Source organism: Pygoscelis adeliae, unplaced genomic scaffold (assembly GCF_000699105.1).
Source record: "Pygoscelis adeliae isolate BGI_AS28 unplaced genomic scaffold, ASM69910v1 Scaffold172, whole genome shotgun sequence".
Classification (NCBI taxonomy): Eukaryota; Metazoa; Chordata; class Aves; order Sphenisciformes; family Spheniscidae; genus Pygoscelis; species Pygoscelis adeliae.
The window spans coordinates 964,926-979,831 of NW_008824338.1; the positions used below are offsets into that span (position 1 = coordinate 964,926).

The window sequence follows — 14,906 nt, forward strand, 5'->3', positions numbered from 1 at the left end:
GAAAGAGTTAAGGAGAAGGTTCTATGCAGTTAACTTGCACAACACTTCAAACTGCACTTGAAGCCAACTGGAAACCAGTTTAGATCACAAGGCGGCAGCAACACATTGTCTCTAGGTTTCCAAAGCACATTCATAAGTAATCAGAAATTAAGTTAAACTAAGCCATTCCCAAGGACAAAAAGAAAAAAAAAGGAAACTAATAAATGCCCAAACATACAAAAGAGAAGCCCTCTGACAAAAGAGATGGACAATATTGGGCCAAAGGAAACAAGCTTGACAGTTACCTTTGTAAGAAGCTTAGACATAGGAGCCTTGAACTATGTAAAGGCAAATTCATACTAAGCAAGCATTTTGAGAGCAAAAGTAACTACATGTTATGGGTGTTTCTTTGTTCGTTACTTTAAACTTCACTATCTAAACCAAAACATTCACCAATGAAGAAATTAAAAGAAAAGTTAGTATCCTTACTGCTATACTAGAGACTTCTGAATACATTTCAAGATTAAATAGTGCAATTATGTAGCTATTTCCTTCACTTTTTATAAAAAGTGAAGTTTTTCACTTCAAGTTTTAATGCTGTTAATAAAGTTTGTTGTGATAGAGTATTAATATTTATGTAAGTAATATTTATCTCAGAGGTAATAGGCCTCTGAAAGGCAGGTTTCCATTTGACTAGCTGTTGAGATTAAAGAATTTGCTATTTCAAGCCACATACTAGTATACTAGTTTTAAAGCTACTACTAGTCAAATTACATTTTGCTATCACCTTTATATCTTACACAGAATTACTGCTGTTCTTTCCTAATGGTAGGTATCAATCTTAACAGTAATAATAATAATGTTCATTTTGATAATAAACTTTTACAATACATAGAAAACCAAAACCAACTTTCCCCAAGAGAAAAATCCACAATCTTCTGCTGATCAGAGAATAGTGATCCATTGTGCTTAATGAAATGAAAATGGAGGTTTCATTATTAACAGAGATGGTGGTGATTTCTTCTCATGCATCTCTAAGAAGGAATCAATTTCTTCTCAGAAAGTAGCTAAAAAATTCTAGAGAACTTGATAAACACATCTTCAAAGCAGCTACAGGAAAAGGAAAATCACTATATTTCCTGCATGCGTTTTTCACTTTTCAAAATACGAAGAAATGCATGAAATGCATGTACTCACAAACAAAAATTATATACCATTCTCGAAATTAAGATCATATTTTGCTTTTACAGTCAAATAGGAGGCATGACCACAAAATTCCTTAGAACTGAGCAAATAAATCACCCTGTAAACATGTTCCTATGATATTGTTCTAACAATAAAAGGAACTGAGGATACCAAGTTATGCATCTTCACTGATTAAATTTAGACAGGATAGCAGTGGGTGGTACAAACTCACTCAGTGTGAAACTTGAAAGGTTCTGCATCTCCAAGTGTCCAGGTTTTTCATAACCAAAGTTATATTTAAAAGGAGAACTTGGCTTTATACTGCAGAAGCAAGGGAAACTTGTTACAGGCCCTGTCTGAATAGGTCTGTCCACGTTCATTTAATGCCTTCATTTGATGCCCACAGCAGGAGGTGATTTCTTTCATGAGCTCAATTTCCCATAAGCTTGTAACTTCAGTGCACTTCCAGGGAAACAAAAAAAAAGAGGGAGGAAAAACCTACAAAACAAAACACACCTCTCTGCTAACCCTGTAGATTTCTTTATACTCTCAGCAGTCACTGAGTGAGTTAGAGATGGATGAATTTACTGAACAAGGGCACTGACCAAGAGTGTAAGGGATAGTCTTCCCAAAATATCTACTTTCTCTAGCCTGATATGTTTCTTTTTTCTAGAGTTTCATTGTGGCACAAGAATTAGGCATCCCTTGAGAAAGAGAAAATCAGGTCTACCTGCCCTTCCCTGCACTCCCTTCCCTCGTACTCACTATTTCAATGCTCTGTCAGATCCTCCAGTTTTGTAGTTCACAGGAAAAACAGAGGTAGTGGGGGACAAAACACTGGAATTCTACAGTCAGAGTCTACTGTTGCAGGTTGTAAAGTCTCTGATGTTACCTTCACTACAGTCAGGCAGATCAAGGAACCAGGTTATCTGGAAATGGCTTCTTCCTGATCTGAGACGGAAGACCTTGCAAGATCCCATCCAGCCCTGTGTCTTAACAGCCAACAATGTGTCAGAAAGAAAATGGAAATAAGAAGCAGACAGCATTTGTCTCAAAAGTGAGATTGGGAAGACATAAACCAAATTAGGTTTAAAGTGTACAGTTCTAAACTTCAGCTGCATCTTTTCTTCCCCTCCTGTCTCCAAGGAAGCATTGTAAACTCTCATTTGCTCTTACGACACAGCATAAGCACACTAAGTATTTCTGCCCCTTTAATTTTTTTTTAAGCTCAGTAAAAGCTGCAGCAGGATAGGGTTCTCCTTATCTCACCTCTTCTGTATTGCAAGGTAACATTAAATCCATATTTCATTTTGAAAGGAGAATGAGTGTAAGAATCTTGCTGCAAGAGTGGACAACAGAGAAGGAACCTTAGGGAGATGCTCAAATGGAAGGATTACCAGGGTCTCAGCAAAAAGAAAAAAAAAATCTTTGCAGTTTTTGCAATTGGCCTTAAACCCATGCACATTAAACTACTTGTGATAACATCCGTATCTTTTAAAATCCTCCTGAAAACTTGGCTCATGCAGATTGAATATCTACCCAAACTGCAAGGACCAAGGTGGGAGTGGTAGGGCAAAAAGCATTGGAAACAACCTCGCAATTTCTGAAGAGGAATTAAGGTTGTTAAAACAGGTCCCACTTCTATGAGGGGCAGATGTCCTGTCCTAATCGTAACTCTACCAACTTCCCCAAGCAAGGGTGCTGGCCAGGAAGCAATTGAAGACAACAGCTACTCTCTCCCCTCTTCCTTCATCCCTTCCTCTCTCCCTTTTTGTTCTCTGAGGAGAAACTAATGCTGGCCAGAGTTCACACCCGAAAGCAGGGCAGAACACTATATTCTTTCCTTACCATTCTCTTTCCTCTCAAATGTACAAGTTTGTCAGTTGGTTGATACCTTTCTACCAGTTCCTAGTATAAATTCTTGAAACGTAGTTGTCTGACCAGAAGGATTCCTGCCACCATAGATAAACCAGAAGCAGAAGACATATAGAATATAACACGGTATTTAAAAAAAAAAAGAAAAAGGAGTGGCTCAAAGATGACAATTGAGTATCCTGAAAAGTTACAGACAACATTGAACTAAAACCATAGAAAGCTTCTTTTCACTACAGTTGATAATCTGCATCTTGATTCACTGTTTCCGTTATGGTATTTCTTATTCATCAGCACGGATTAACAAATCCAAAGCCTTTTTCCATATATTTCTGGATCTCATTTTACTTATTTTCTGAGATATAAAAGTAGGAAAAGGCAGTCCTAAACTTGTTTTATCTTTTTCAGTTTGTCACTGAAATTCATAGCAAACTCAAGAAATCAAAATCGCTTTGATAGTTATGTCTCCACCAGTCTACTAGGATTCGCAAAGAAACCATCATGTTGAAGAAGAAAAAAATTCATTCTACTTCTATTGAAATAAATTACAACTCAGTGCACTAAAAGCCAACATGGGTGTCTGTGCAAGTCGTGCAATTTTCTGGATCACCATATTATTAATAATTCCTTTTAAAAATCATTATCTTCATAAAAATTAACTAATTACACATTTGCATTTCCAAGTATTAAAGCTCAGATGGGGTATACATAAAAGAACAAAAAGAGAGCAAAGAACACCTGAAAAATATACATGAAAACCTGAAACAAGGTCATGTGTATTTCAACTACTTATTTGGGAGGTTTTTTTTGTTTTGTTTCAAAGAATGTGTTTTATTTCTTGTCATATTATTGATTTGAAGCACAGAAGACTACTCGGCATTTCAGAGTTGGTTAGGACAGGTCATTTACGAACAATATACTTGCTGGTTTCAATACATAAAATTTGTTGACATAAAAGCCATGAAGAAGTAAAGTCCTAGCTGGAAGAGTCATTAAATTTTACAGAGTGTAAAAGGGTCTGGTTTAACCACTACGTAATACCTGAGGAACCTGGTACTACCCCCAGAAGATTTTTCAAAAGCATAAATCAATTATTTTCTGTAGAGTACAATAATTTATACTCCAAATCAGGCTGAATGTACTGACGAAAAAAAAAAAAACTTTCTTTTACATTCCTGTTAAAATTTAAAACTTGTATTTTTATCATCAGTATGTAAACAAGAAAACTTATGGCATCACATGGTTCTGTGCAGCACACCACTGTGCTGCATCATTTTGCTGAAAGTGCCAATATAACCTGCACGCATTCTATTAGCTGACAAAGCAAAAAGTAAATCCATTTTCACCTTTTAGTCATTATTTAGGTGGGTTACTACAATTGCAAAGACAGAGCTCTCTGAACATAAAGGAATAAGTTAACAACTAAAGAATACAGTTTTCAACTTTGAGGTCCTTGAAGAAGCAAAAACATCCCTAAAATTGACTTAGTTACATCAATCCACAACCTTTACATTGTATGGCTTCCAATATAATACTGATCTGCAGTCAAACGTCAAATAAAAAAAGCCCCAGTTCTCCCATAGGAACTTGCATCCTTCTCTGTATTTAAACATACACAGGACTGCATATACATACAAACAGACATACTTTGACTATTGAATCTAATAATTTGGATTAAGTTCATTTTTAAGCACATTCCTGAAAAAAACAGATGAGGCTAAGGTCTAATATCAACAGTTTAGCAAACTTTTTAAAAGTTACAACAGAGAACCCACAGGAAAACTTGTTTTGTGTGTATGAAATCTAATCAGCTATTTTCAAACCATTAAGATGATCTCTAGCAATTGAACCCAAAACTAAGTATGTACACACTGAATGTGACAAGGACTGTTTTGGTTTGCTCCTTCCCCGATGATCACTGTGCACAGAAGTCAAGGTTAACAACAGAGGCTGAAGAGACAGACTGCAGACTCTGCTTTTTTGTGAGTCTCAACAGTAGCCACAGGGCAGAAGCCTGTCAGAGTCCATCGGTTTCCCACGCTGTGACAAGACCACCGGAGCAGGGGCCTGAACTGATATCATGCTGTCACAGCTCTTCTGTGTAGACTTAGAAGGTACGCATTGATAAACACAATACCAAGAACAATCCTATGCCACATATAGCCAAAAAAAACCCCAAATTATTTCTTTTAAAGCTTGACAGTTCATGGAAGAGCCTTAGGCAATAATCCAGGTGCCTAGACAACTAAAGCTGTGTTGTGATTCAGACTTTTGCCATTGTAATAATCTCTCCTGCTAAAAATACTTATCCCAAACATAAGCCAACTAAAAATCACCCTTTCTCCTTATAATTCTGCCCCAACTGCTTCCTAAACTGGAAGCTCATTTGCAAGGAGGGAACCAGGTGAGCAAACTGTCATTACCAGTCTGTACATTGGTCAGCAGATGGTGCCATAATAATTCTAAAAATCAGTAGCACATTTCAAAGGTCAAACTTTAAACAGCAACAATATTCCAGTTTCAAGTGTAATTCCCAAATTATGACAAGTAATTGAATGTTTTCATAGAAGTATTAACATAACATAATTTTATAAATATAAACTTCAGAGCCAGACAGTGGATTAACTACTCCATGACAATAAAAATTAAAGTTACATGTGTACATGAACATGTGTGTGTCTAAGTATATACACATATTCACATAGCGTCTAAGCTTATCTCCAAGAGCAGAAATGGCACAAAATGGTGTCTTCCCAAAGGATCCTATGTCTATCAAAGCAATTTCCAGAGAATTCCAGGCACGTCATGGTGGCTAGCAGCCCCGGAGTTAATGGCAACTATACTCATAAGCATCCTTTTACCTAGATAGTGAGGTCACTATTCAAAATAGCAGGTATTTTGTTAGCCTTCACGTTTACTTCCATGCCATCATACAGCTGAATATTTGCAAGCGTACAATGCTTCCCTCCCAAATACAGTAGCCTGCCTGCATTACTAGGAAAACATTTTTGTCCTAATATAAATATTGAAATATCACCAAGTCTCTAGAACACTATTTTGTTAACATTTGTCTCCTGACACTAGGTAGCAGCCTAAAAATGTATAATAAAACATAGAAAATAATATTAGAAAGTACTGTTTCCCAAACTAAATGAAATGCATTAACCGCATCATCTGTGTAACAGCACCCACATACATGTTAAAGCTCATCACAAAAAACCCAACCCCAAAACTTTCAACAAAATCAGAACATAAATACCTTTCAAGTGCTACACGTAGCCAAGTTGCGATGCCCACATCAAAATTTCTTTGAGATTACATTCAAGCAAATATACATCTTGCAGCACTCAGTGCTATCTATACCATATCCAGAGATAACAGGAATCTGTTCCTTCTGTATTTTCAATCTACAAATACTCTGATCAAGGCAAAAAAAAATCTCAAAGAGCAACTTAATTCAAATCAAGAAATCTCTCTTTGCCAGAGTACATATACACATATATAATCTGTTTATCAAGCTAGTTTTGTGCTGTTCCCCAGCACTGAAAAAATGTTATAAGCTGATGAGAATCCAACAGTCTTTTTGAAAAGCTGTATTGAAGATTGACCCCACCCAAGCCCTGACACTGCTAGAGAAGGGCATGCTCAGTGGAAAGCCAGGATTTAGTTCCAAATTCATTCCAGCAGCCAGAAAATGGACATGGGTCAAGAGACAGCTCTGTTTTCCTGTTATCTGTCCAACAAACTAACAACAGTTTGAGAAAAATCTCTGCCCTATCTTTAAAATCAACGTTGCAAGTTTACAGTAGGTTTTGACTGTTCACATTAAACCCTCATGATAGCCACAATTTTAGAGATTAAAAACAGCAGTAAGCCATCATTTGTTCTGAGCAATGTTGTCCCTCCAATCTCCATTCCCTTCCTTCCACACCATCCCATCTCACCGCATGGCTGTTTCCGTAACAGCGCCGCAATTCCACTGAAGCACAGGCAAACTTTTCGTTTTTTCCAATTCTTAAAGAAATGGTGTGTGTGTGTGTGTGTGTGTGTGTGTGTGAGCAGAATCTATTTGGGTTCTGTAAATTATTTAGCTTGTTCTGATATGAAGGTGATTGATTTTTAGATGCCACAACAATTTTTTTATTTCCAACTTTCATTCTTTCCATTTATAATGTATTGGCAACATTAAAACCAGTTTCTTTTTATGCTTACAACATTAAGTTTACTCTTGCATAAAGTATGCTTCCAAGGCACTTACAATAACATGGTTAATCAAAGAATTTTCCAACTCAGGTTGAAAAATAACGTACTAGTACCCAGGAATTTTTTTTACTGCAAACTGAGAGGCCCCAGTGTAATAAAGCTCCTGGATGCTGGAAGTCCAGATGCACATCATTGTTTTGACAAGTACCCATTTCCTCTTCAGTGGAAGTCATATAGAGAATTATTACCATCTCACACGTTTAGGAAATGTACAACAGCATGCAAAAGAGGGAAATAACCGCAATACCAGGATTCAAGGTCAGGAAAAAGAAATGAGAAGCGACTAATCTGTGCTTTTGGTAGAACACTAGTCACAGACCCCTACAAGCAGAACACATTTGTAAGTAATTTTCATAAACAGATATAACCATTAATTTTATTTCACCAGTATGTTGAGGCTGAATGTCACACAGATGCAGACACTACTGAGATCACATGCAAAATGCCTGTTGGCTTTTTATTTCAGCTAATCCAACATAGGAACAACGGCCAAAAACCAGCTGACAAATGCATTAAGACAGTTTGCTCTGTCATGTACAAGAAGAGAGTTCAATAGACAAGTGATGTTTACAAAGCTTCAGGGTGTAAACATAGCCACAGAAGTGCCTTTTTTGGCAGCAACATCAGTTCAGTATTTCGACTTTAAAGTGCATTTCATCATTTTTGCTATTGTCAAATACAAGCACTATAGAGAGAACAGTTCTCTTTGGCAAGCCAGTTTAACAATACTGGTTGATGGTTACACATTACTGAGGGAAATAAAAACCTGGAAAAAGTGACATTAAAATTATAAATTATTTTATACAGGTGACAGGTGTAGAATCTTCTCCTACTACTGATTATTTTTCTTAATGTCAATTTTCCTGAATCAGAATGCAAGTTGAAATACAAAAATCGATACTGCCCATCACTTCCTACCGATAATGAAGTCAGTTTCAAATACTTGGTTAAATGGCATCCCTGGCAATTAATCTTAAACAAGCTTAATCCAAATTCCAAATAAGTGCAAAGTTTCAAGCTATATGGTGAAGTATTTCTGGATTTCTGCAGGTAAGTTGCAGCTGTCTCTTTGCTGGGTTCGTTGCTACCAGTATGTGAATCAACTGTTGAAGGACCTGCAAAAATCTTAACACACATGCAAGTAAACAAATCCAGGCTATTAGTTGTATAGTATATTTTATGAAAAATAAACAAATGAAAAATAGAATAGTTAAAAACATAATTCACAACTGCTGTTGCAATGAATAAATGCTGTCCCATATTCCCTGCCAGCTATCCCACATTCCCCAAACTTCAGAGGTTAGCCAGTCAAGATGTCTTGTGTTGGCATTTTAATTTTTATGTTTGCAGCTAGCACAAGCTGGCTGAGTCTTGCATGTGCTACTGGAACAGAAGTATTCCCTTGTAAGAGCAGAATCAGTTTACTCAGTGTTTTTTCCACCCCCCGAATAATTATAATGCATTTAAAATGATATATGTAATGCAGGACACTGCAAACATTTTCCTACATATTTATGTTTACTCAAATACATAACAGAGTATTGAAACTATAGATAATACTGCTCTTCAGGAAAGTATGCATCTACTGCTCCTGTGGGAGCATAACACTGCCAGACCCAAGCAACAAAAAGCAGTGAAGGAGAGATGCCTCTTAGCTGAGAAAATAAAATTGGCAGCCGAAACTTCATCGCTCCCATAGGCTCTTCTGAATGCTGGTATTTGATTAGAGGAGTGAAAATATCAGCAACTTCCTGAAAGTTTCCCACTTTTTGCGGCAATGGCTTTACCACTAACAACATTTTGATCACAGCAACATCTCTGGGCTAGACAAAGTGAAATGATGCCCTAAAGATCAGAAACAAGTCTAATACTAAGGGGGGGTGGGGGGAAGGGAGCAAAAGAGAATTTTATGCTAATAATGCTGGTTTTGTGCCTGGGCTTCAGCACTTAATACGTTTGTTAGTCATCTAAGTGCTTTAGCTGTTTTGTGCTTTTTGGAAGGACATTCCCAGCATGAAAGATTGTAATATAAAACAGATAACAGGATATGCATGAAAGTCTCAAGGGAGTAACCATTTAAACAAAGTTTTCTTTGGAGAGTTAGGGAATGATGACAGATAAGAAAGATTTAAAAGAATTCATTTGTGAACATGAAGAACAGGGTGGGGAGGAGTATTTAGAACTGTCCTGTAGACAAGGAAAAAGAGACGGTGATTTGCCAAACCACGACTGCAATGACATTCCCATATAAATATACATCACAAACTGCAGTTTACCAAAGCAGCCTCACCCATTGCAGAAAAGCCTTTTAATGACCACGTACAAATGGGGATGGTGTGTTATTACAGTAAGTTTTCAGGCCAAATTAGGTAGAAGCTTTATTCTGCCTTCTTGAGCCACATTTTCAGTTCTCATTCTACATATCCAGAGACATTTCAAAGCTTTGAAACAGTCCTAGGCAAACACAAATCCAAGTTGACAGCAATTTATCATCTAACAGTTTTATTACACAAACACATACAGCACAACATTATGAACTCCACACCAAAAAGACGTATGTGTTTGAATGAAACTTGCAATCTGCATGGGCTTGGGGTTTTTTTTGCCTCCTTCTGGGCTCATCAGTTTAGATGCTGACTGAACAAATGCTTGAAAGCATATTTACCCTCAAGTGTACTGCTGTTCTCTATGGGTATGCTTCTCTTGCATTTAAACTTAGATCCAAGACCATGTTTGAGCTCACGGTCATGGATTTCCCCCATCCTATCTAATTTTCCTTAGCTCTGGATTCACCTCTGAAGTACTTTGAAATATGAGAAAGGGAAAATTTGTGTAAGTATTTAACAGACCAAACTCATTTCAAGTTTTTCTTGACCATAGTATACTGGTTAACAACTGTTCTTTTTTCGGAAAAGGATATTCCTGTGTGGAAGCCATAGGAAGCATAGACTAACAAAAAGAGACTCAGACTCTTATTTAAAGTTACATTGTGTTCTCTCAGAAATCAAGATCACTTAAACAATAGTTCCCAAAGTGAGATGTCAGAGACCAAGAACTAGAGCTCTGGTCCAGATAAAGTCTGGGATTTGCTACTCTAAGAAGTCTGCCTAAACATATGATCCTCAACAAATAAAGGACTGAAAACTTCTGGCACTTAGAAAACGTGTATATCTGTGTCTCTGTGTTAGGATGGGAGAAATACATCCATACGATAGACCTGAGTTTTGGGAAACAGTATAAACAACATGCAAATTAACGTTCAATTAATTCAGTAACAAGTGTGGATACAGAAACACAGTAAAAGGGAAGGATTCTCAATTCTCTCTTCCTTTTATTATGAACAAAAAACTTGGGAAAAAAAAGCTAACAGTTAAAGAAAGTGAAGACACCACTGGAGAGAAAGTCAGGAGTAAAAAAAATGGAGTGGGGGAGGGAAGGAGAAAACAGGAAACAGACACTGAAGACAAAACAGGAAAAAAGGTCATGATTTGTATAATAGCCAAAAAATTGCAGTGAGGTCAGAGACGGGGGCAGGGTGGGAAGACACCAGAATCCCAGTATGGGCTAAGTCACATTGTAGAGGCTACTGAGTAGAACACAAGATCTCCAAGTGTTGGTCCTTCAAGTGCTAGGCCACAGAAGATCCAGCAACTATCATTTCACCCTCACATATAAAATCCTGCCTAGTAAAGTTGTTTAACCACAAAAGAATTTGTGCAAGAAAGGGCAAATGCACACCTATAGGACAGGGAAAAGCAAAACCCTTCAACCCACTGCCCTTATGACATACTGTTTCCACAGAAAAATTTCTTTTCAAGAGCCTAAAGTCTCTTCCCTATGCAATCAAATGCCTCACAAGAGCCAATATTTTTAAGACTTTTCCAGTAGCTTCTTCATTTTCGTACATTAATTTCATGACAAGTTTCAAGATCTGTTCTTCTGTTTTAAGATTTAAACAGTGTTCCCTCCTTTGCACTTGTAATTATTTATGTATTTATTTTTAAGCAGCAAATGCTTGCTTTAGATTGTCTAATGGATTAAGTGAAACATTAGACTTCCTGGAAAAACTGGGTTACTGTATCCCCAAATCCCTAAAGTGACAGAATTCTGATTAGTTTGCTTTTGTTTTTCAGGCATATCTGCAGGTCCATAAGTGTTTCGGTTCCATTCAATACCAAGATTTGAGGCACAATATTTCAACAATTTAACTACATCTTTGGCTCACCAGTTCCTACATAGTAAGCTTCTTTCTGGTTTTAAAAACACATCATTGTCCTGGTTTTGGCTGGGATAGAGTTAATTTCCTTCCTAGTAGCTGGTACAGTGCTGTGTTTTGGATTTAGGATGAGAACAATGTTGATAACACATCGATGTTTTTAGTTGTTGCTAGGTAATGCTTACACTAGTCAAGGACTTTCCAACTTCCCATGCTCTACCGACTGAGAAGGCTGGAGGTGCACAAGAGCTGGGAGGGGGCCCAGCCAGGACAGCTGACCCAAACTGGCCAAAGGGACATTCCATACCATGTGACGTCATGCTCAGTACGTAAACTGGGGGGAAAGCTGGCCGGGGGGGGCCGCTGCTCGGGGACTGGCTGGGCATTGGTTGGTAGGTGGTGAGCAATTGCATTGTGCATCACTTGCTTTGTATATTCTTCTTATTCTTATTACTATTAGTAGTAGTATTTTATTTTATTTCAATTATTAAACTGTCTTTATTCTCAACCCACAAGTTTTCTCATTTTTACTTTTCTGATTCTCTCCCCCATCCCACTGGGGGGCAGGGATGACACACAAGGGGAGCGAGCGAGCAGCTGTGTGGTGCTCAGTTGCCAGCTGAGGTTAAACCACAACAATCATGAATTATACCCCATTTACTTTTTGTTGAAGAGCTCAAACACCTGTCTAAAATATCTATCTGAAGACATGAGCTAAGTGTTTTGTGGTAGTTATAAAATTGACTAATCCATAAAAATATTTCTGATTTTGGCAAAAAATAATTTTACAGACAGAGAAACTTGCGTGCTATGAGGAGAAAGTGACACACAAGACACACTCACTAAGACAGTAGTAGAATCAAAACAAAAATAAGTCTCAAGGCCTCCTCTCTTACATACCGTCATCAAGTAGTTCTAGATATTCCAAGAAGGAAACAACATCATAGTCTTTCATTTATTTTCAGTTGAAACCCAGAGGTCACTTCTCTCCAAAAATATAAGGGTGATGGTCCACAGAAGTTTAGTTTTGCTTAGACAATAGCAATACTTCCAAACTTCATATAGAAAAGAGAAAGTGGAGACAAGTCTAACATTATTACATCCTCTAGGATGTACAAAAATTGTATTAGATGTATGGAGTGTCAGTACTGGGTTACGTGGGAGTTACGAAAACTACAAAAGGTTCTGAAATGAGCTTTTTCGCTTTTAAAATTATAACCTGGAACAGAAGTATTCCCAGCTCAATTTTCACCAAAATAACTATTATACAGGCTAAAAGTTTGTTCTTGTCAAGTGATGTAACATTTTCCTGTTGAACAATCCAAGCTAATTCATGCTTATATGACATCACTAAAAATCCGAGATCAAATCCAAGTCTGGAGGAGACAGACACCACTAACTATACATTCCCATTCAACAGAATTAGAATTCACCAGTTACGCACAAATGAACCAAATTCTCATCCACATCAGGTGAAGAAAAAATTTTGTGTTGGCAGATTGCTTTTATGAGGTAGTGCCGTCATCAAGTGATTCCCTGCAACTTCATTAACCACCATGACCACATTTATACAGAAAATTCAATACCTGAAGCAAAATGAATATGCAATCTTTCTTCCGCAAAGAAAAATTGCGGCATTTCTCATACATTGCTTATGCCAATTAAAACAATGTTTCATTGTAGTCTTTAACAAAGGAGAATGAATTTTACACTGCACATATCTACAAAATATACTGCAACACTTGAGATAAAAATTGTAAAGATTAAAGTAAGCTTACTGGAAAAGGGAAACAGAAAAATGTAGCTTTAAAGTTATACAGGTAAGTAATATAGCATGCTTGGTGTGACTTCCAAATAAGACTTTCAAATTGTTGAAAAGACAAAATAATTTTTCATCCCACAAAGGTGATATGAACCAAAATATTGTACCATACTTCACATAAAATGTAAAGTATCTTAAGCTATCCAAAAAGATTTCAAGAGTTGAGAAGTTATTTATATAATTCTTAAAATGTATTACCAGCTTGTGTTACCTCATGCTAAGATGCATAGATAAGCCTTTTAAATATATATATAGCCATACAATAAAGAGACATTTAGATGGAAATGGTGAAAAAAGAATTATGTTGGAGCATAATGTTCTATAATCCTGTAATGGGAAACAGATTCCCTAAAATTCCCAAGGCATAGCAACAAGGCTGTTTTAAGCTGCGATGTGTGGGCTTCACTATTTGCAACCCACAGACACCCTTCTCACTTCATTTTAGTTTCATGTATAAACATCTCTTTCATCCTCTTTTCTTCTCCCTCCCCTCTTGTACCTTCACGTAATCTTATTTACTTTTTTTAGAATCTTCCTGATTATCAATTAAGTCCTATGCCTTCCACTCTTAATTCCACCACCATTGCTAGAAAGCCAGGGTGCCAAACTGTGTCAAAAGCCTGGCTTACATCCAGACAGTTTAGCAGCTCACCTGAACAAGAAGAACATAAGTGATTCAATATGCAAGCTGGATTTTTCTTTCAAATCATATCCATATGAGAACAAGCAAAGTAAGCTGTTCACAAAATTATGCGAATGCCTTTATTTGCTAACTGATCAAAACCAAAACAAAATTCAAACGTATTACTTAAAAGCTGTTCAACTAATCACAAATTATGCCACAGGCAAATATTTAATATGAATGAAACAGCTTCAGAAATAGAGAATGCATTTCTAAAGCTAGTTTTTTTTAATCAGAACTATACTACTACCTGGTATTGGGGATTTGTTTCTGCCCAAAGCAACTGGAAATCAGTATAGCCAATATATCACAAAGATGTCCTGTGAGGCTGAAACAAAGGGAATTCAGTTCTTCCCTTTCTGTGCATCACAACATACGTTCCAGTTAGTGTTCTCAACATCCCCAATAATTGGGGAAATGACAGAAATCCTCTTAAAACAAAGAGAGGATCAAATCTGAGAATGGTATAAATCACTAGATTTTTCTGCTTTAATCTCTCAAAGTATCTTGTTCTGAAAAACATGGATTGATTATGTTCTTGATCCAGTCTATGAAGACCTCTGCATTCCCTAACTGAAGGGATTACGGGCATCAAAAACCAACACTAGAGCTCCTTTCACAGGGAATCTCTTCCAGAACAGCCCCTGATTAATGGAGATGAAATTGGAAAGCCTTAATACTTCTGAAAGAATCTGCCTGACAAAAAACCCAAGGCAAAGCCTATCTAGAAGAAAAGGATTGTATGCTCTGTTGACGTTGTCAGTGACCTCCTTTAAACTGTCACGGCTGGGATGAATAGCCTAAGTCACCAATCCATTTTATGACTGCTCAATCTGAGCCAGGGTTTAAGCAGCACGCTGTGCTGCACAGGCTATGTTAATCTGTCT

General features: G+C 37.1%; 1 protein-coding gene across 4 annotated transcripts in view; it reads right to left on the reverse strand.

Annotated features, from left to right (window-relative positions):
- EPB41L2 (erythrocyte membrane protein band 4.1-like 2) overlaps positions 1-14,906 on the reverse strand; it is a 131,536-nt gene that overhangs the window by 85,423 nt on the left and 31,207 nt on the right. The window contains exon 1 of one of the 4 annotated variants that reach the window (XM_009319042.1): positions 6,296-6,459. The exons of the other annotated variants lie outside the window; for them this stretch is intronic. The gene's annotated coding sequence lies outside the window, so the exon portion shown is untranslated. Of the gene's footprint in view, positions 1-6,295; positions 6,460-14,906 lie in introns of those variants that run through there. 4 annotated transcript variants of the gene reach the window in all.